General features: G+C 38.3%; 1 protein-coding gene and 1 pseudogene across 4 annotated transcripts in view; one reads left to right on the top strand and one right to left on the bottom strand.

The window, feature by feature from the left end:
* Positions 1–23,003, top strand: part of TMEM117 (transmembrane protein 117) — a 554,287-nt gene that overhangs the window by 169,925 nt on the left and 361,359 nt on the right. The window lies entirely within an intron of this gene.
* LOC103782857 (zinc finger protein 75D-like) lies at positions 2,983–4,500 on the bottom strand (annotated as a pseudogene).

Below are 23,003 nucleotides of genomic sequence, written 5' to 3'. Positions count from 1 at the left end.
CAGGCCTTCTTGCAGAGGATTCAGACATAGAAGGTGAAGGTGATATAGGTGATATAGTTTTGCTGTGTCCCCACCCAAATCTCATTTTGAATTGTAACTCCCACAATGCCCACATGTTACAGGAGAGACCCAGTGGAAGGTCATTGAATAATGGGGGCGGGTCTTTACCATGCTATTCTCGTGATAGTGAATAAATCTCACAAGATTTGATGATTATATAAGGGGGAGTTTGCCCTGTACAAGATCTCTCTTTTTGCCTGCTGCCATCTGTGTAAGACATGGCTTTCTCCTCCTTACCTTCTGCCATGATTGTGAGGCATCCCCAATTACGTGCAACTGTAAGTCAATAAACCTTTTTTTCCTATATAAATTACCCAGTCTCGAGTATGTCTTTATCAGCAGCATGAAAACGGACTAATACATAGGGTTGTAGCGGATCAGCTATAAAGATGGGCCTCCCTTTAGGCCCTGCAGCAGTATGGCACCAGTTTGAAAGCCTCCATCCAGTCCACATAATGAAAATCAGAAAAAGAACATTCACCACATCTGTGCTTTCTGCAAAGAAACAGATACCGGGGTGAGGACCAAGACTGCCTTCTTCTTCATGTCATTTTGTATGTCTGTGTAGACAGAGTCGGCAAGAAGGGAGATATGAAGTGCTTGCAAGGTACCTAGATCTGTCCTTGCATTCAGACATTCCCTTGCTACTTGTAATTCCTTGACAGAAGACATTGTGGTAGTGGGTACTTAGGAGAGAAGCAACTAGAATGGGGCATTTTTCCCAAGGCAAACATTGAATCCTCTCTTGCTGTTACAGAGTAAAATTCCCTGAGGCCTGGGCTTGGTTTTTCATGCAGATTGAATGATAGCTTTTAATACTGTCTCTAATTTAGTAATTCTCTGTGAGCTCCCTTGAGAAGAGGGCCCAGGTACTCTTATTTTCCATCTCTCACAAAGAATCAATAATGAAACTAAGTATTGACCATTATATCTGTCAAGCATATGATACCTGAAGAATTTAGATGGCTGGGGGCGGGGAAGCTTTGAATAACCAGATACATACATATAGATAGATAGGTAAAGATATCTCATAGCTCCACTTTCATTTTTTTTTGTTTATAAAATACTCACTATGTGTAAGTCTTGTGCTAAGCACTGAAGATGCAATGCTGAATAAGACAGCGTGGATTCCTTTTTGTGAAGCATAAGATGTATCTCTCCCAAATATTCTATTGATGACAGACTTCTATCATTAGAAGCCTCATAATTTTGTATTCTTTCATCACTTCTAAGGTCAAGTTTTACATGGTAACCTTCCTCAGTTTAGAGACATACTTGTTTTCTTACTTTTTAGATATTTGTCCTAGAGTTTGCAGTATACATTTACAAGTAATACAAGTCCCCTTTCAAATAACACTATACCACTTGATGGGTAGTGCATGTACCTTATAATAACAAGATATTCCTAATTCCTCCCTCTCACCGCTTGTATAATGGCTATCATTTGTTTTACTTATACAAAACTATACCTAAGCATATACACATGAGCATAGATAATCAAATATGTTTTTGCTCTTATTTTGAACAGATTGTCAGATTAAGAATAAGAAAAAGAAGTTTTCATTTTATGTTCATTTATTTCTTGATGATGCTCCTTTTTTCTTTATGAAGATCAGAGTTTCTGACCTGTATCATTTCCCTTGTCTCTGAAAAACTTTTTTCTAACATTTCTTGCAATATAGGTCTACTGGCAATAAATTTCCTCTTTTTTTTTCTTGCCTAAGAAAGTCTTTATTTCTCTTTCACTTTTGAAAAATAATTTCACAAGACACAGAATTCTAGCTTTTTTCAAGAAAAAAAGTGAGTTTCTTTCTCTCAACCCTTCATTACAATGGTCCCTCCTATCCATAGGGGATACATTCTAAGACTTCTAGTGGATGCCTGAAACTGAGGATAGTACTAAGCCCTCTAAATAGTATTGATATGGTTTGGCTGTGTCCCCACCCAAATCTCATCTTGAATTGTAACTCCTACAATTCTCATGTGTAGTGGGAGGGACCCAGTGGGAGGTAATTGAATCATGGGGGCTAGTATTTCTGGTGCTGTTCTCGTGATAGTGAATAAGTCTCATGAGATCTGATGGTTTTGTAAAGAGGAGTTCCCCTGCATAAGCTCTCTCTTTTTGTCTACTGCCATCCATGTAAGTCATGACTTGCTCCACCTTGTCTTCTGCCATGATTGTGAGGCCTCCCCAGCTACGTGGAACTGTAAGTCCACTAAACCCTTTTTCCCATATAAATTACCCAGTCTCGGTTATGTCTTTATCACCAGCATGAAAATGGACTAATAGAGTTGTAGCTGATCAGCCATAAATACAGGCCTCCCCTTAGGCCCTGCAGCAGTATGGCACCAGTTTGAAAGCCTCCATCCAGTCCACATAATGAAAGTCAGAAAAAGACCATTCACCACTTATCTGTGCTTCCTACAAAGAAACAGATACCTGGATGAGGACCAAGACTGCCTCCCAGATTGAATGATAGCTGTTAATACTGTTTCTAACTTAGTAATTCTCTGTGAGCTCCCTTGAGAGGGCCCAAATACTCTTACTTTCCCTCTCTCCTGACAAAGAATAAAGAATGAGTCTTGACTGTTATATATCTGTCAAACACCTGATACTGGAAGAATTTAGATGACTGAGGCTGGGGAAGCTTCTAATAACCAGATACATACATATAGATAGATAGGTAAAGATATCTCATAGCTATACTTTCATTTTTTTTGTTTATAAGATACTCATTATATATAAGTCTTGTGCTAGGCACTGAAGATGAAATGCTGAATAAGACAGCTTAGATTCCTTTTTCTGAAGCGTAAGATCTGTCCCTCCCAAATGTTCTGTTGATGACAGATTGCTATCATCGAGTGCCTCATAATTTTGTATTCTTTCATCACTTCTAAGGTGAAGCTCTATGTGGCAACTCCTCAGTTTAGCGACATTGGACATGCCTTCCTTCTTCTGTGGCTTTTCTGGTGTCTAAGACGGTTCAACCGCCTACTAAAGTTTCTTCTGCATATGATACAAGTATAAGGCAGTTCACCTGTGTGGGTTCTCTGGTGTTTAATAAGGTGGAAGTTCTGAATGAATCTTTTTCCACATTCATGACATTTAAAGGACTTCTCTCCCATATGAATTATTTGGTATGTGTGCAGATTTGTGTCATGACTAAAGCATTTCCCGCACCATGAGCATCTATATGGTTTTACTCTTTGATGTGTCATGTAGCGCGTATTAAGATCTGAACTCCATCTAAACCTTGTGTCACATTGGTGACGCTTATAGGTCTTCTGTTGAGTGTGAATTCTCTGGTACTTAATAAGATCAGAGCTAACTGAAGCTTTTCCCACATTCCTGACATTTAAAAGGTTTCTCTCCTGTGTGGTGTTTCCCATGAAGACACATAAGTTTTGGAAGCTCTTGTTTACAAGTGGCAAGTTTCTTTACTTCCTTGGAAAAGCTCAGTGCTGTTTCTGTACCTTGTGTATATCACCATGATTTTCCCTGCCTGTTGTTTTCTGGGCAATTTCATTCTGGTCTGTTTTGATATTTTGCATCCTAGCATTTGTATTTCTGATGCAGAAACCGATACAGGATGATCATTTCCAGTGTCATATTTTAGCTTTAACCCTAGAGAGATGACAGCTTCACAGATACTCTGCATTACAACATCATAAAGTCTTCTCAGGAGGATGCAATAATTGACATTCTTCCTCAGAAAAATACACAGCCACTTCTTCAAATGTCAGCAAACTCTGGGACTCAGGCAGGATGAGCTGAGATGCCATCTTCCAGTCTTTGGTGCTTTTCTGCTCAGCACAGGCTAAAACCTGTTGAGCATACAAAACTCTTTCATATACAGGCTGGGTTTCTTTGTGAGTATTCCAGCCTAGCTGTTCTTGTAGTACCCAGTATATATTCCAACATTCCTTCTGGAACACACGCTTTGGTTGGGGCTCCGCTGGTTTATACTTGAAGTCTGGGGTCACTGCTGTTCCTCCCAGGAGCACTGCCTTCTCTCCCAGCTCATGGGCTGTGACCTTATTCTTTGTTTGACCAGGTTCTCTCTGCAAGCGTTTCACCAGGACCAGAGCCTGTTTTGACATTCTGTGGATGCTGCTTCTGCACCCAGTTCTGGGTATCCTTGTGCAAAATGGTCAGGAACTGCTCTAACATCAATATTTCCAAGATCTACTCTTTTGGGTGGATCTCTGGCCTCAATCACTGATAGCATAATTTCTAAAGTAGGCTGATAGCCTCTGGTGTTCCAGTTGCTTCATCGTATCAGAAGGTCTGGAAGTGCCTGTGAGTGCCCTCAGGCCGAGATACTCTATTTATGTGGTGTATTTCTTACTGGGACTGGAGTTCTCTCTCACAGACCCATTAGTCTCCCACATAGCCCCCATCTGGGGGTTCAAGTATGCATCTGCCTTCAGCTCTCTCATCATTGTTTGCTCTAGGAACAGTTTTAACCCTGTGTGTGACACTGACACCCACCTGGGGCCACCTCTGACAAATGAGGGTGCATCAGGTTTGGTACAATATCAATGAGTAGATCTTCCTAAGAGCACTTCAGTAGGCTCTGGCTTCCCTGGAGGCCACTTTCCTCTTTCTCAGCTTGACTACCCTCTGTTGCCATGTCTCCCTGCTGCTCTGGGTATTGAAGCTCTGTTCCTGTGCCACATGGGGAAGCGGTGTCAGGAAAGCGCACTATGCCTGGCAAGTGAAGCTCCAAGATTTTCGGAGCCTTGGAAGGGGCCCTGGAAGACCAGTTTTCCCATTCTATCCCTCCACCTCCCAGAGACCTTACCCAGATTCACTATTCCTCGGTCGACGTCTGTCTATTTTCTCTTTATTGCGCTCGTTCTTTGCTTCTGTTTTTGTGTTCCACACTTTTGCTGCCTTTTGTGGTTTAAATTATTTTATATGATTTTATATTCTCTCCTTAGAATATTACCATACTTGTTTTCTTACCTTTTTAGGTGTTTATCCTAGAGTTTACAATATACATTTATAAGTAATCCAAGTCCCTTTTCCAATAACACTGTACCACTTGATGGGTAGTGCATGTACCTTATAATAAGATACTCCTAATTCCTCCCTCTCATCCCTTGTATAATTGCTATCATTCATTTTACTTATACAAAACTGTATCTAAACATATACACATGAGCATACATAATCAGATACATTTTTGCTCTTGTTATTTTGAACAAATTGTCAGAGCAATTAAGAATAACAGAAACAAAAGTCTTTATTTTACCTTCATTTGTTCCTTCACAATGCTCTCCTTCATGAAGATTGGAAGTTTTGACCTATATCATTTCCCTTGTCTCTGAAGAACTTTTTTCTAACATTTCCTGCAAGATAGGTCTACTAGCAACAAATTTTGTCATTTTTTTCTTGCTTAAGAAAGTCTTTATTTTTCTTTCACTTTTGAAGAATAATTTCAGAGGGTACAGAATTCTAGGTTTTTTTCTAGAAAAAAGAGTTCCTTTCTCTCAACCCTTTATTACAATAGTCCCTCCTATCTGTAGGGGATACATTCTAAGACTTCTAGCGGATGCTTGAAACTGAGGATAGTACCAAGCCCTGTATATACTATTGTTATGGTTTGGCTGTGTCCCACCCAAATCTCATCTTGAATTGTAACTCCCACAATTCTCATTCCAAGTGGAAGTAATTGAATCATACATGGAGGTCTTTCTGTTGCTGCTCCTGTGATAGTGAATAAATGTCATGAGATCTGATGGTTTGATAAAGAGGAGGTCTCCTGCACAGGCTCTCTCTGTTTGCCTGCTCCCATCCATGTAAGACGTGACTTGTTTCTCCTTGCCTTCCGTCATGATTGTGAGGCCTCCCCAGCCATGTGGAACTGTAACTTAATTAAACCTCTTTTTCATCCCAGTCTTGAGTATGCCTTTATCAGCAGCATGAAAATAGAGTAATATAACTATATTCCTTACTATACATACATACATACATACATACATACATACATACATACATACGTATGACCAAGTTTATTTTATAAGTTAGGCATAGTAAGATATTAACAATATTAATGAAATAGAATAATTACAACAATATAATGTTATAAAAGTTATGTAAACATAGTTTCTCTCTCAGAATATCTTATGGTGTTATACCAAACTTCGTTTTGTTGTCTGTTCTCTGATAAGTGAGAAGACTATTAAGTGACTATATGCATTTATAGCATATAAACATATATACACTGGACAAAGAGATGATTCACTTCCCAGGAGGGATGGAATGGGATGGTGTGAGATTTCTTCACACTACTTAGAATGGTGCATAGTTTAAAACTTATGAATTATTTATTTGTAGAATTTTTCATTTAATATTTTCAGACCACTGTTGACAGAGGGCAACTGAAATCGTGGAAAGCAAAACCATGGATAAGGGGGACACTGTATTTCACCCCAGTCTCTTTTTATTGCGTGGTTTCTGAGGGGAAGTTGGATATATTTCTTATCTTTTTTCCTTTATATGTAAGGTGTTTTTTTCCCTCTGGTTTTCTTTTAAGATTTTTTTCCTTATCTTTGATTTTCTGCAGTTTGAATACAATTTGCCCAGGTGTTATGTGCTTTTTTTGGTACTTGTTCTGCCTGGTGTTCTGTGAGCATCGTGAAGCTGTGGTTTGTTGTCTAACATTAATTTGGAAAAATTCTCAGTCATTGTTGCTTCAAATATTGTTTCTGTTTTTGTTTTTTTTTTCTGTTGCTTCTTTTTCTGATATTCCCATTACACAGTTATACCTTTCATGGTTAACCCACGGTTCTTATATATTACTTTTTTATTTTCTTTTTTTTTCCTCTTTGCTTTTTAGTTTTGGAGATTTCTATTGACATATTCTCAAAAATAAAAGTTCCGATATTTTTTTCCTCAGTCATGTCCAATCTATTAATGAGCCCATCAAAAGCATTCTTCATTTCTGATCCACTTGTTTTGATCTGTAGCATTTAAAAAAAATCCTTTCTTAGAATTTCATCTTTCTGCTTATGTTATCCATCTGTTCTTGCAAGTTATTTTTTTCGATAAAAGCCCTTAGCATATTAACGATAGTTTTTAAACATTCCTGGTCTGACAATTCCAACATTCCTGGCATATGGGACTCTGGTTCTGATACCAGTTCAGTTTTTTCAAACTGGGGTTTTTGCTTTATAATTGTTTTCCTTGTAATTTCTTGTTGAAAGGAGGACATGATGTACTGGGTAGAAAGAAGTGCAGTAAATAGGCCTTCAGTGATGCAGTGGTAGGGTGTGGGGGGAGGGGAAGTCTTTTGTACTCCTCTGATTAGGTATCACACTTTTTTTCTTTTTTCTCTTTCTTTCTTGCTTTTTTTTTTTTTTTAGACAGGGTCTCACTTTGTCACCCAAGCTCATGTCCAGTAATGGCGTGAACAGGGCTTGCTGCCGCTGCCTTAACCTCCCAGCCTTAAGCGATCCTTCCGCCTCAGCCTCCAAAGTAGCTGGGTCTACAGGCTCACACCACCACACCCTAGCTAATGTTTGTATTTTTTGTAGAGATGGGGTTTCGCCATGTTGCCCAGGTTGGTCTCGAACTCCTGAGGTCAAGTGATCAGCCTGCAGCCTCCCAAAGCGCTGGGATTACAGGTGTAAGTCACCGCGCACAGTCTAGGTCTCAGACTTTTAATGAGCCTGTGGCCCTGGGCTCTGAACTTCACCAGTGCTTCACAGTTTTTCCCCAACTTAGGCTGGATATGATGGCTAGAGTGGTCTGGAGTTAGGTATTTCCCTTCCCCCAGGTAGGTTAGGCTCTGATAAAATTCCAAGAAGTTAGGGTCTGGAGGGCAGGCCTTGCAAAGAACAGAATATCCTTTCTTTCATATTTCAAATGGTTCCTCTTCCTTCCCCACTGCTGAAAGTACAGGGGAATTTTTCTCTGATAGTCGCTGTGAGGGCCTGGAGATAAGACTCACAGAAGGGTGAGGGTCCTCCGTGGCTGGGTTCCCTGGAGGTTTTAGCTCTCAGACTTGTCCACACTGAGCCTCCATCAGTTTATCAATTGCAGCTCAGATTTCTGTACCTCAGCATTGGTTCCTGAAGAGGTTTCTGCTCATGAATTCCTCCTTTGGTAAGTTGTGATTCTCTGTATTTGCCTGTCTGTCTCTCCAATTTGTGGTGTAGGGTTTGCCCTAAGACTTCACTTCACCGACAGATCTAAGAAGAGTTGTTGATTTTTCAGATCACTCAGCTGTTTGCTTGCTGTTAGGATGGAGTGGCAACTTCTAAACTCCTGACATGTTGGAGTGGATACTGGAAGTTGAAAAAGGGTTTGAAACCTAACAAACTTTCAGGGGAGGGGCATAGGGAGAACAATAGACACCTCAGATACAACTGTGGACTAGAGAAGGAAAGACTTGTGTCCTTTTCACGGTGAAGCCTGGGCAGTGGGAAGCCGTATTCAGAAGTCCCCCTGTCTCCCACAGCACAAAAGCAATAGAGCTGAACTGGCTCTAGGTAGATAGGCCATTGCAGGTAGAGGGGCCATGGCAACCTTGCAGAGTTCCAGTCACCCCACTGTGGTGCAGAGAATAACAGAATCATTTTATCTTTGTCACTGAGGGTGGTATGGACATGCTCCCTCAGCAGACCTGATGAGGCCTTGGGGTTAGGATGAGGGGGATAAGATGAGATTGAAAGATGAGGCCGATGACTGTAGGCCAGGTGCCTGAGGAGCTGAGTTTCTCATAACCTAACATGAAGTGTCTGCTTCCAGAGAGGATATGAGCCCGAGGTAGAAATAGCTGGGGTATGTCCTGAGAATTTCTAACATGTTCCCAGGTGATGCTGATGCTCCTAAATCTGGGATAACACTTTGAAAACCACTGCATTGTTTTATTCCAAACTTCCTAACCTCCTATTATTTGTTAAGTATAAGTAGATCTATGCATAATCAAAAGATACGTTACACTACCCAATTCCACAGGTGGTGTACTTTCTTGTACTATATGGTTAATCACCTAGATGTAGCAAGGAAAATGAACACTGGTATCTCCCATCTGTTGGTTACTGCTATTTTTTCCCCTTGGTATTGTGCTTTTATGTTGACACTTTTCTTTCTTTCTTCCTTCATTTTCTTTGTTCTCCTTACTCTGATCTTTCCTTATAGCCTCTATTTGTTGTACCGTTTTTTTCTATGTTCTGTGAAATACTGTGATCGGTATGTGAAAATAATATCATTTAATTAAGCTTTAAGGCACACTACCTTGCATCTAGCCTGAGAACAGCACAAGCCTGCTGTAATTTCTATGATTGGCCTCACTTAGGGGATTTTATTTGTTGAGAGGCACCTGAAAAACCTTAGCAAACTTGGTTCAGAAAAAAAAAATGGTGGCTACAGTAATAATATATAAATCAGAGATTTGAGACACAGATGATGTAGTTACCATAGGAAATTTTTTTCCTCTTTGGCTGTTATTACTCGTACTGTCTATAAGATCTGTCCAAGAACAGTGTATCATCTAAAAGAGGGGATGCTGGACTTAAAAAAATAAGTGAAAAAGAAAATGTAAATTAGAAGTCTTAAGTCAGTCATTGTATCCATATTGATATTCTTAACTGAAAAAGAACAAAACCCAGGAAGGCTTTTATTTATCGATTCCATGAAGAACATATTTCTTTTGTGTCATGGTGATCAGTGATTTTTGAATATATATATCCATAATATACTCAAATAAGATTTCTTGGTATTTTTTGGACTTAAAATTTTTGGATTGTATGATTCTGAGACTTACATGCATATGTTCATCTCATAAGATGGAAAAGCTTTTGCTCAAATTTTTTTTTGTCCATGTTGAAATGAGAATTAAAACCGCTAGAGGGCACTGTGGATAAGTATTTGTAGCAAAGATACCTATAGGAGCTAGAACTTGCCAGAATTTAGTTGTACAGGAAGTCCTCAATTACCGACATGTACTGGTCCAAAAATGTGCTTATAAATTAACTCTTCGGAATTCAGGATTCAGAGTGTATTTTCCTAATAGAAACAATAAAATAAGTAGTAGTATAATAATTTCCCAAGTTGACCTCTAATAGTCTGTTAAATATATATATGACACAGATTTGTTTGTTATGTGAAGGGAAGCAACAATAACAAAAACAAATATTATACACCTCATTGAGATATAATGGGATTTACCAAACAACAAATAAGACTATACAACTCATTTAGATATAATGGGATTTAAGAAAATTTTGATGTAGAGAGTTTTATTTTGGTGTGAACTGGCTTAATTACAAAAACCCACTAGCTTGGAAATATTACAGAGTTGCAATCTCTGTGTCTCAAAAACAAGAATAAAACAAAATACCCAGGAATAAACTGTTAATCTGTGGGTCGCCCCCGTTGAATGGATTGATAGCACTACCCCCTCCTCCCAACTCCCTTCAGTTTTTAGTGGAGTGGGGTTCATACGGTTCTGCCTCCCCTGAACCCCACCTGGCTGCTTTGTTCTTATGTCCACTACCTCTCACTACTGCTGCTTCTCCTCCTGGTGCTGTTCAGTGGCATGTTTGGCTTCTTTCCCTTTTCTTTAAAGGCATCCAGATATACAGCCAGTCCCAGCTTCTGGGTGAAGCCATTCCTCCTAGTTCCAAGCTAGCAAGGGTAATTTAGCACTGTTTGCTTGCAGACCTAACTTTGGGAATTCACTCAGTTCACCTCCCAGGTGGAAACGGGACCATCCCTATGGCCACAGCAGAGTCTCCCTTTCTCCCTGTGTCCCACCTGCCCTAGGAATGGTTCCCCTTTCCTCTTTCTTTCTTCAGCTTTCTTCCGTCTAACTTAATTACTGTTTTGGGATTATTTAATTTTTTTTCTCTAGGGCTTTCACTACGTAAGTCTACATTTCAATCAATGAGTGTTTTAAACTAGATGGGAAACAATACATGACTTGACAGTTAATTTGCCCTGATTTCTTGCCACACTTCCCTTTATTCTTTAGTGGAAATACAAAGTCACAGTTTTCTTTCATCTTTTACGAGCTAATGGGAATGTAGTCAGAGGTCAATGGTGAACAGAGTGCCTGAAGGTTTGTGGATGATGCAAAGTATTGGGGGAGTACCCTGAGCCCCACAAACCACCTTTATAATTTAGGTTGCATCAGTATCACCTGGGTGCCTGCCAAAAATACAGATTCTGTGAGGTGTTAGGTGGGACTCAGAAAAGTGCATTTTAATTAAGTATCCTTGATGATTCTGATGAGTGTTATTCTGGCCACAGATATAAATTGATAAAATTATATAATAGTCCCTCCAACCTTAAGCCTCCTTTCAGGCTAATGTGTCATGGATTTTAGAGTGTTATCTTTTGTTTATGGGTTTTTGTTTTAAGGTGGCAAATGTGTCACTATCACCAAGGAGATGGGAAAGGTATGATTACTTTGATTTTTGGTGAGGTTGTGAAAAAATAATGTTTAGTAAAGATGAGCATCAATCTGATCTGCTCATTTAGCAGGATACATGTAGTATTTCCACATACACTTTTCACAAAAGGAGAAAGCATTATTTATGAAGCCTTCTGTGTGTGTGTGTGTGTGTGTGTGTGTGTGTGTTTTAGGTGATAAATAATTGAAAGTAAAGGTTGGCATCACTATGCCATATCAAGCTTTTCCTTTTCTTTCTTTCCTTTTTTTTTTTTTTTTTTTTGGTGATGAGACAGATGGTATTTTTTTCTATAGATGCCAAAAAAGGAAAAAACCCAAACCCACCAAGTCTCACAGCTGTGGAAAGAAATCTTATATGATTTCTAAAAGCAAGGATCTGCTGGCCGTCCTCTTACCCCAAAGACTAGGGACCATGAATCACTTGGAAAATAGATTTGTGTATTCTGAGTGCTTGTCACTGGGTTGGCTAACTTAGAGGGGTTTTTAGTTGAAACCAGGGCTTTCTAAGTATGCACTTGATAAGCATGTAAGAAGTAAGAACGAAATATATCCAGCTGATTAATAATGATATATTTCAAATATACTGGTGTTTAAATGGATATTAGACACTATGTTACCCTCTCCACCACTTCAAAATATTATACCATTTTAGGCTTTATAGTCTTTCATGACATCAAAGGTAATGTTATTATTTAAATAGAATAAGGACATCTGTTTTAGAAAGAGAAAACAGGTTCTTCAATGTGTGTTTTGGCTAGGCAAATGATAGCAGAAAAAACCTCTAATGCATCATTTTTAAATAGATCATTGAAATGACAGAGTTTTGATTTTTTTCAATGTTCTTTTTAACATCTGACAAGTCTAAGTACTTCTGTCTACATAAGTCACATACTAATTAGTAATTAACCACTGTTATTTAATTAGACTATCTAGTTGGTACATCTTGCATTAATCACTCCCAATTTGGTATGTGCTGGCTGCTCTTGGTGACTAGGCCACTCTGCTGGGGTTCATTTCATGCTGTGTGTTGCAGCTGTGCCCAGACACAACCTTTTTCTGCCTTTGTCTTGAAATTAGATAAGAAACATAAAAATGTAGAGAATTGAACTAACTCTAGTTAGTCAACTAGATTTCCAAAATGGTTACAAAAGGCAAAAGTGAATTTTTGCTGATTGAATGAAAAAAGGACTCTTTCATTCAAAAATTCATTTTTTTCTCCTTTTTTATGCTTCAGATTTTCTTTCAGATGATTTGATAATGATATGTATGCTTTAAGGAAAGGTCAAAATTATATTTTAGACCTACTGAATTTGCAAGTGTTCTAAGCATGCAATAAAAACATGTAAAATCTCTACACTATATTAGATGAAACATATTTGAAGTAATTTTAATTAGAAATGGCCAAAGTAATTTAGAGACAATTGTTTTAATAAAAATGGTACATTTCTTAGATTATGAAACTAACTTTTTGCACTGTTTATTCCATTGGTTGTTACATAAATGGAGACTTCTGCTATTATGAATTCCTTAAACCACATAGTATGTCTTAAGCAACTCCTAGGACCTTATCAATATTTTATCCAGAAAGTACTCTTGATAATTAACTCTACTGTTTTTCTTTTTCTTTTTTTCTTTTTCTTTTTTTTTTTTTTAGAAGAAGTCTTGCTCTGTCGCCAGTCTGGAGTGCAGTGGCGCAATCTTGGCTCACTGCAACCTCCGCTTCCCAGGTTAAAGCAATTCTTCTGCCTCAGCCTCCCGAGTAGCTGGAATTACAGGCACACACCACCACACCTAGCTAATGTTTGTATTTTTAGTAGAGACGGGGTTTCACCGTGTTGGCCAGGATGGTCTTGATCCGCCTGCCTCAGCCTCTCAAAGTGTTGGGATTACAGGCATGAGCCACTGTGCCCAGCTGATTAACTCTACTCTTGTAGCTGCACTCAACCCTAAGTGGACTTCACCTAAGTCAGTGGTTCTCAGCTCTGGGCAGAGGCCAGGGAAGGAGGAGATTTATGTATTCAAATTGCCTATAGAGTTTTTTGCTTGTTTAATTGTGTGTTTGTATGAAAGAATGTTGTCTGGGGTGGGGCTTTATGATGAATGGCAGCCATCTAGTGTGACCAGACCATCATTTTCCCAGGATATGATGCACACAAAACCCTGAGACAAAGACCATCTCAGGCAAATCCTGTAGAGCAGGTTGCGCACTTCCCTGAAAAGACTAGTCACAGTCAATTCTCACTCCCCAGGAGACCCATTGTAGTTTCACAGAAACACTCACTTACAGCAGCCCTGACAGAGTGGCAGAGGGAGAAACAGAGGCTTCAGGAGGGTATTGGCTCATTCAAATCTGCACCATTAATAAGCACTGGAAGTAGGACCAGGTTTCAGATCTTTAGCTTCCTGATCTGGGGCTCTCTTCTCTATACATTTCTCTCCTCTTCCTCTTTTTTATTCTTCTGGATAAAGACATTTAGGCAAATAAGTTTAATGTGCTCATTATTTCAAGTTTTATGTAATGTTATTTCATAAATATAATTTCTGATTAATTTTCATTTATTCTAGTTGGCAGGTTCATTAATCAGTGTAAATATGTGTAGATTATAAACTATGCAGGTGGTGCCTTTAATATTACATAGATATGTGGAAGTCCTTCCTTTTATTCTTAATTATCAAAAGATGGAATTCTGTCTCTAGAAAGTTTTGGAAGCATTCTAATAAAGGCTCTATGAACGTGAGTAATGAATCCTCCCAAACTTCTTTGATTTTTCCTCATTCCACATATGACAATCCCCAATTTGAGAAAAAAGCTCTTTTAAACAGAATGAAAGGTCTGATTGTTCATATTTTGTAATAGAATCTGGTTGTTAAAAATACTCAGCAAATAGACATTCTTCCTCCCACTACCTCTGTGTAGCATAGGGAATGGTTTAGTCAGTAATGGTGTTTTCTTAGAAATTTCTAACAATTGTGCATATTAAAAATAAATTTTAAATTCAGAACAAACCAGGATTAAAAAATTCCAGGTTTTTTGGTCAAATTCAATGATCAGGTCTATGATATCTTTAATAAAAGAAATAACTCTTTCAATGAAAATAATACAGTCTGTGTTAGCAGTATCCAGATATTGTTATCAGTGGATCATTATTCCCTCACAGTTATTTTATGTCTTTTTTACTATATGGAGCCCTATCTGACAAGGGTCAGCATTCTAAAAGTATACATGGGGCAGTGGTTATGCCTCTTACTATCCACCTTCGATGTATTCTCTTGGTCAAAGACCAACTGTGAAGGATTTATAAAGTGGTAGCATGGCATAGTTCAAGAACTCAGTTTGAGCCAGGATTCCTGACTTCTCGTGTATTGTTACTGTCATCTACTTTTGTGTCCCTGGGACATCATTTATTCTGATCTACAAATTTAAAGGACTTCCCTAACATTATCATTTGTGCCTTTTAACCCTAAAGTTTTATGTGAGTATTTAAGCAAATATGTTGAAAACTTTGGGCATGCACTAAGGCTATGAATGCTGATTTAAACCTAGGGCTAGGGATTTTTAATGTAAATTTCTGTGATTCCATAAACATTCTGTAGTTCTTGATAGGGTATTTTATAAATATTTTAAGGAGTCAACAGTTTGCCAGAAATAGCTAGCAGCCAGAACTCAGCCCACAATCTACACGTCATTTGGAGAACATGCTAAAGACAGAATAGAGGCTACAATACATAGAAATGGCAAAATCCAAGATCCAGTTTATACATCAGTTGGTTAAGCAAATAACATATACCATGATTTGTGATGCTAGCTGAGTTTGATGATAATAACTATAGGGCTTGCAAAACCCAGGCATTTATTTCTTTCTGCTTGTAGTGTGAAATCAGGGTAATGAAGTAGTTTGTTAAAAATATAAAGAGGAGGAAAACCCATGGATTTAACTATTGTTTTTCACTGTCTCACAGATTACCTGAAATTCAGTCAGTAGATGAGAGATTTGTGTGTGTATATACATAAATAAACTTATTTTAGGATCGGGGGTACATGTGATGGGTTGTTACATAGGTAAACTCATGTCACGGGGGTTTGTTGTACAGATTATTTCATCACCCAGGTATTAAGCCCAGTACCAAATAGTTATCTTTTCTGCTCCTCTTTCTCCTCCCATCCTCCACCCTCAAATAGAACCTAGTTAGTGTCTGCTGTTTCCTTCTTTCTGTTCATAAGTTCTTATTATTTAGTTCCCACTTATAAGTGAGAACGTGCGATTTGGCTTTCTGTTTCTGCATTAGTTTTCTAAGGATAATAGCCTCCAGCCTCATCCATGTTCCTGCGTATAGTGTTATAGAACGGGCTAAAGAAGGCCCTGGTGTATTAGCTTGATTTGGCCTCTGCGTTGTTTACTTCTTCATAGCAGGCTAGGGTGGTTAGCTAGAACCAAACTCAAATTCTTACACATCCAGTTGCTTTAAATATAGCCCAAATAAGCATATTTTTAGACACTTAGAGCTTGCCTGTTTTACATAGTTTGTGAATCTGCACCCAGCATCTGCTAACCACAGATAAGACAAACTCCAGCAATAAAGACATGAAACCCTGCTGCCCTTTGATCCCTCTAACCCAAATAGTTTGCTGCTGAATGCCCTAACATAGGCATGTAAGCCACCTCTCCAAGTTCTCCTCCCCTGGAGATCCCTTGCCCTATTCTCCTTCTGAGTAGTGACCACCTGCCACTGTCTCTGGAAGTACTCTTGCTGGGAGGAACTTCCTCTCTCATGCAACCATAAGTTGCAATAAAGCATGCTCTGTGGTAGTGCCTCTTGGGGTCTTGCCTTTTCTGTGGTCAACCCCCAAATCCTTGAACTTACCACATATGTGTAATATATATCTATGAGTATGTTATTTAAAAATAATAAGCCAGGTAGGTTTGTTTCTGCCTTGGCATGAAGAAAATAAATCTACATAAAGGATGCATTAAAAATTGTTCCTTCATAGTATGAAATTGTAATTTGGTTCCTGTTTTTATGTGAACATTAAAGACAACATTATTTAGTGAAACACTAAAGGACTTAAAGTCAGAAGGCTTGAGTTTGAGCCTTGATTACTCATTAGCTGTGTGAACTTAGACAAGCCATTTAGCCTCTCTGAGCTGTAAAATAATGATGATACTACCTATAATTATTTTTATTGACCAAACTACAATACAAAGGTGACAGAAAGGCTGTAAAACAATGTAATTAAAACAGTGTAATTAAGAGAGTGAACTCTCCTTTGAAATTCTGGCCTCATGACTTGGGCGTCCAAAGGGGAACCTTTTTGAACTTGTTTTTTTAACCGTCAAATGAGGATAACAATACTACCTCATTCATGTGGTTACTCTAAGAATGAAAAGATGTCTCCTTTAAATGTTTCTAATGCATAGACATGCATATTATGTGTGTGCTTCAATAGTAAAATGAAGTACAAGTGTCATCTAAAGCATTTACAGGTGTCATGAGGAATGTGAGCATAATAAAGAAGGATGATGTTGAGGAGGGGGTGATACTCAGTTTTAAAAAGCCATGAAGTCTTTAGGCAGTAATTTTGTATTGATGTGAAAAGTGTGAAATATTAGGAAGGGATAACACTCAGCAATAAAAGTTTCCCCAAATCATCAAAATAATTGTTGTATGTTCCTTTCTCATGATTCACATAGATATAGACTTCACACATATTATACTCAAACCACAAAAATACTACCCAAGTGCAGAGATGAATTTAAAAGGAAAACAAGGAGTTTTCATTTTAATTTAATTTCCAGACAGTGGATTACATCAATGAGGTCTGGCATCTAATCAAAAACTGCAAATAAAGGAAGCAGATCAATTATCAGACTCCAGTTCAGTGGCTTCAACATGATGCCGAGTGCTTTTATTCATGTTACACAGATGAACCCAGCCCTCTTAACAGAAAAAAGCAAAGACTGCCCTTGCATGAAAACAAGGTGACTTAGTTCCCTAAAATCCAGTAGGAATGATGATTTCCAGTTTCATCCATGTCCCTACAGAAGACATGAACTCTTCATTTTTTATGGCTGCATAGTATTCCATGGTGTATATGTGCCACATTTTCTTAATCCAGTCTATCGTTGTTGGACATTTGGGTTGGTTCCAAGTCTTTGCTATTGTGAATAGTGCCGCAATAAACATACGTGTGCATCTGTCTTTATTGCAGCATGATTTATAATCCTCTGGGTATATACCCAGTAATGGGATGGCTGGGTCAAATGGTATTTCTAGTTCTAGATCCCTGAGGAATCCCCACACTGACTTCCACAATGGTTGAACTAGTTTACAGTCCCACCAACAGTGTAAAAGTGTTCCTATTTCTCCACATCCTCTCCAGCACCTGTTGTTTCCTGACTTTTTAATGATCACCATTCTAACTGGTGTGAGATGGTATCTCATTGTGGTTTTGATTCGCATTTCTCTGATGGCCAGCGATGATGAGCATTTTTTCATGTGTCTGTTGGCTGCATAAATGTCTTCTTTTGAGAAGTGTCTGTTCATATCCTTTGCCCACTTTTTGATGGGGTTGTTTGTTTTTTTCTTGTAAATTTGTTTGAGTTCATTGTAGATTCTGGATATTAGCCCTTTGTCAGATGAGTAGGTCGCAAAAATTTTACAATGAGAACACATGGACACAGGAAGGGGAACATCACACTCCGGGGACTGTTGTGGGGTGGCGGGAGGGGCGAGGGATAGCATTAGGAGATATACCTAATGCTAAATGACGAGTTAATGGGTGCAGCACACCAACATGGCACATGTATACATATGTAACAAATCTGCACATTGTGCACATGTTCCCTAAAACTTAAAGTATAAAAAAAAAATCCAGTAGGAAAACCCATGGATTTAACTATTATTCTTTTCCATGTCACTGATTAACTGACATCTGCTCGTTCCACATGAAGACAGGAAGCCCTTTTCAGAAGACTAACATGGTAACGTGAGATCAGAAAAAACAATGAACTGTAGACATTTGCTCCTTGTGAGCCTAAGCGTAATATTGCTAAGTGCAGCACTAAGGAGATGTGTATAGTTTGTCTTGTGCACTGCATTAGGGTGTGACGGCAAAGAAAATGTAGCTAAAATGAAGACAAGTCAGTTGATATATCTACTTAGATTATATGCTGAGCAGCAGAAATGCCTTTGATGGATAATGAAGTCATAAAAGTAAGGTGACCTCAACAATGTGTAGGATAAAAATATGAGTGCTGTATGGGCAGATATGAAAGGGAGCAGTCCTCACCGTTACAGTACTTATTTCTGTGATGAGTGGTACAGAGAGCATGGATTGAGTGCATGTACTGATGAGAACAAGTTAAGAAACAAGAGCAGGGGGATTATTTAGTATCTCATAAACTTTTGGGGAAGAAAGCAGGGTATATAACTAAATGAAACAAAAGAAAGGAAGAATGGAAGGAAGGCAGGAAGGGAGAAAGGAAGGTAGCAAGGAAGGTGGGGTGGGAGGAAGAGAGAAGGCAGGAAGGGAGGGAGGGAGGGAGAGAGAGTAGGAAAACAGCAAATGAAAACAAAGTGGAAGGATTGTGGTGATTGAAAGTCAAATTTACCCAAACGTTTCATATTAGATTTTCTTAACATAAGGAAAAATTATTTTAACAATTAGTCAGTGTAGGTATAAAAATATTATGCCTTTGAATGTATATATACACACATATATGTGTATATATGTATATCTACATATATATTTGTGTATGTATATATGTGTGTGCACACACATATATGTACATACATATAAGTACATATACATACAGAGAGAGAGAGCGCCTTCATCTATTCCTAAGTGTAGGAAGGTTGGAGTGCTTGAATCAGGAACTAGATTTCATGTTACAACCAAAAGGTGACTAAGTTGCTCCACCACATACATAATAGGACTCACTGTATAGTAACTGAGTGATTGACCTTAGGCAAGTAACTTGACTTTGCTAGGCTTTAGTCTGCTCCTGTATAGAATGGAGATTATAATGCTCAAATGGTTGTTTTGAGGAGTCAATGAAGCAATGCCTGTAAAATGTTGATGTGAATTAAAGACTCCATCTTGTATAATAATAATAATTGTAACACAATGAAGCAGATGTCAAGTTGAACAGATACGGTTCAGGGGCACCTAATCACCATACGCAGTGGGTGTGCAGCTGATTGGATTCATCCTGACTTTTATTTAAGAAGGAATTAGATAAACTCCAGATTTGCTTAAATTAATAATTATTCATAATAGGCTTCTCCTTCTGCTAATGTGGAAATAGAGTTTAAACTTTTGTGGAATTTTAGGAAAATAAACTGTATAGGTTAATGAAAGATATGGAGGAATAGGTAAGTGTTAAATTAACCCTATTTAAAGATAGAAAAACAAGAATGTAGAGATCTATTCCTCTTTTTTCACGATTGTATTGATTGGTGTTGAAAGGATTTTTTATAAGTTTAGGAACATGTAGTAATGAAATGCTGGGACAATTTGTGAATTCAGCTGTTGTATTTTCGGAAAAAAATGTTGCTGGCAGCCTGTTGGAACATCTCATTTTTTATTCTACTAAATGAGTATTAAAGAGTCTTCTTTCCTTAAGAAAAGGAACATTTCTAGAGAAAATTTCTGAAGTTTAAATATGATAACAGATGGTATTTCAAATCTTCTGTCAATTACATATGTGATAGAACTCCAAATTTAGATTCATTACACAGCTACAATTCTTGACGAAGAATTTATGAATTTCTGGTATAATCAAAGAATTACCTATCTGCTCCCCCCCCACCCATAGAGGTATGTGTATATCCTTTTGGAGGAAATTTTAGGTGGGCCAGGTCACCGTTCTTCTCATTCAAAGATGACTGTAGTTGTCAGCACAAATAATCTTTGTGCTGTGGACCAATAATCTTTTCTACCCTCTGCACTGGAAACCATACTGACTGGTTTGTGGCTATAGCAGGTGACCCTGTTATATGAATTATCACATCTTGGTCTTGTGATTATTCTCATTCTTTCACTCAAATGAGAAATTTCATTTCAAAGACTTGGCTTGCTCCTTGCTGTGGTTGTTTTTTAACCATCTGCAGTGGTATTATCTTGTTGGAACCATGTTCATATGTCCAAAATAATTCCATAGGCTGTTCTGATTTTATACCCCTGCTGCTCTGGTACCCTGCTGCCACATTTTTTTCTGTCTTTCCTTGTAAATTTAGACTGTGATTAAAAACCTGGGGACCCACTTCAAGACCTTTGCACATGCTGGCCCAGATGCCTCTGTTGCTTTTCCCTGGGTTTCCACGTGCCTCCGAAGAGACGGGTTTTCACATGTCACCTTCTCACTGAGACAGTCCCTGACCTTCTCATCAGTGGTTCCCGTTAAAACCTTCCCAGTCCCATTATTTCTTAATTAAACACTGTAGGTTTTTTTGTAGCATTTATTATGATTTATAATTATTTATTACATATTTACTTGTTTCTTTATCTTTCTGTTATACTTATGAGAGTAGGACTGGAACACTTTTATTTTCCCAGATCTCTTAATTGGCAAGTATGTGTTTAATCATTTTGTTAATCTTTAATTTGAACTCATTTAGAACTTACAGAAAAGTTGTAAATGATAGTACAAAAACTTTCAAATATTCATATTTAGCAATTATCACCATGTTTTAAAATCATATTTGCACTATTATTTTCTGTTTGTATATATCCTTAAATAGTTGTGTTTTCTAAGATCAAGAACATTCTTGTTTGTAAACACAAGACAATTATCAAGACATTTAACACGGATGTGGTATTAATAATCTATATTATTATGTAGATTTTGATAGACATTTCGATAACTCTTTCATTAATGATTGTTCTATCAACTGTTTTACCAGCCCAAGATGCAATATGAGTTGCATTTAGTAGTTAGCTCATTTCTTTGGTCTCTTTAAACCTCAAACCATTTCTTAGCCTATTTTATTTTATTTTATTTTATCTTATTATTTTATTTTATATTTTATTTTATTTTATTTTATTTTATTTTATTTTATTTTATTTTAATTAGAGATGGAGTCTCTCTCCGCTGCCCAGGCTGGAGTGCAGTGGCACAATCTTGGCTCATTGCAACCTCCACCTCCTGGGCTCAAGTGATACCTCCCAAGTAGCTGGGATTACAAGCATTCACCACCATACCCAGCTAATGTTTGTATTTTTAGTAGAGATGGGGTTTCACCATGTTGGCCAGGCTGGTCTTGAACTCCTGACCTCAAGTTATCTGCCCGTGTTGGCCTCCCAAAATGCTGGGATTACAGGCATGAGCCATCGCATCTGGCCTTCTTAGCCTTTATAACCTAGACATTTTAAAAGAGGATAGAATAGGTCAGTAATATAGTAGAATGTTCCTCCATTTGCAGTTATCTGATGTTGCTACATGATTGGATTCCATGCTGCATTTTTATGAGGAATACTACATGAGAGGTGTTTCCTTCTTACTGCATTACATGAAGAGGCACATGATGTCAGATGGTCATGTTTAAATCATATTTCTTAACAGTGACTAAATGGATGGTAGAGGGTTATATTCTAGGACTTTAGACCTATCGTTTGATTGTTAGGATACCTTACAAGTAGTATTAAATAAATTGTTTAACTATAGAGAGGAGACATGAGTGTGAGTTCAGGCCTTTGGACCCCTCGTGTTAGTCTAGAGTTAGCTGTTACACACTCTTAAGTTTTCTGTATTTGAAACATATGCTTATTATTTACTGTCAAAAAGCTGTTTGAGGCCGGGTGCGGTGGCTCACACCTGTAATCCCAGCACTTAGGGAGGCCGGGTGAGCGGATCACGAGGTCAGGAGATAGAGACCATGGTGAAACCCCGTCTCTACTAAAAATACAAAAAATTAGCTGGGCATGGTGATGGGCACCTGTAGTCCCAGCTACTCGGGAGGCTGAGGCAGAAGAATGGTGTGAATCTGGGAGGTGGAGCGTGCAGTGAGCTGAGATCGCACCACTGCACTCCAGCCTGGGTGACAGAGCGAGACTCCGTCTCAAAAACAAAAAGCTGTTTGACTGAGTGTAGATTTTTTTTTAAAGGTATTAAAACACTTCCATCATTCCAGTATCTGGAACAAAGGCATGGGGTGAATGAATGAATGAATGAATGAGCAAATCAGTGTTTAAGCTTAATGTTATTTTGTCAGAGGCATGTGAACCAGAGCAATTCCATCTTGAATAGGAGCTGGGTAAAATAAGACTGACACCTACTGGGCTGCATTCCCAGATGGTTAAGGCATTCTAAGTCACACGATGAGATCAAAGGTCAGCACAAAATACAGGTCATAAAGACTTTGCTAATAAAACAGTTTGCAGTAAAGAAGCTGGCCAAAACCCACCAAAACCAAGATGGGTGGCCTCAGTCGTCCTCACTGCTACACTCTCACCAGTGCCATGACAGTTTACAAATGCCATGGCAGCGTCAGGAAGTTACCCCATATTGTCTAAAAAGG

The sequence above is a fragment of the Pan paniscus genome, chromosome 10, assembly GCF_029289425.2.
Source record: "Pan paniscus chromosome 10, NHGRI_mPanPan1-v2.0_pri, whole genome shotgun sequence".
NCBI lineage: Eukaryota > Metazoa > Chordata > Mammalia > Primates > Hominidae > Pan > Pan paniscus.
This window is presented reverse-complemented; position numbering and strand designations above follow the sequence as displayed.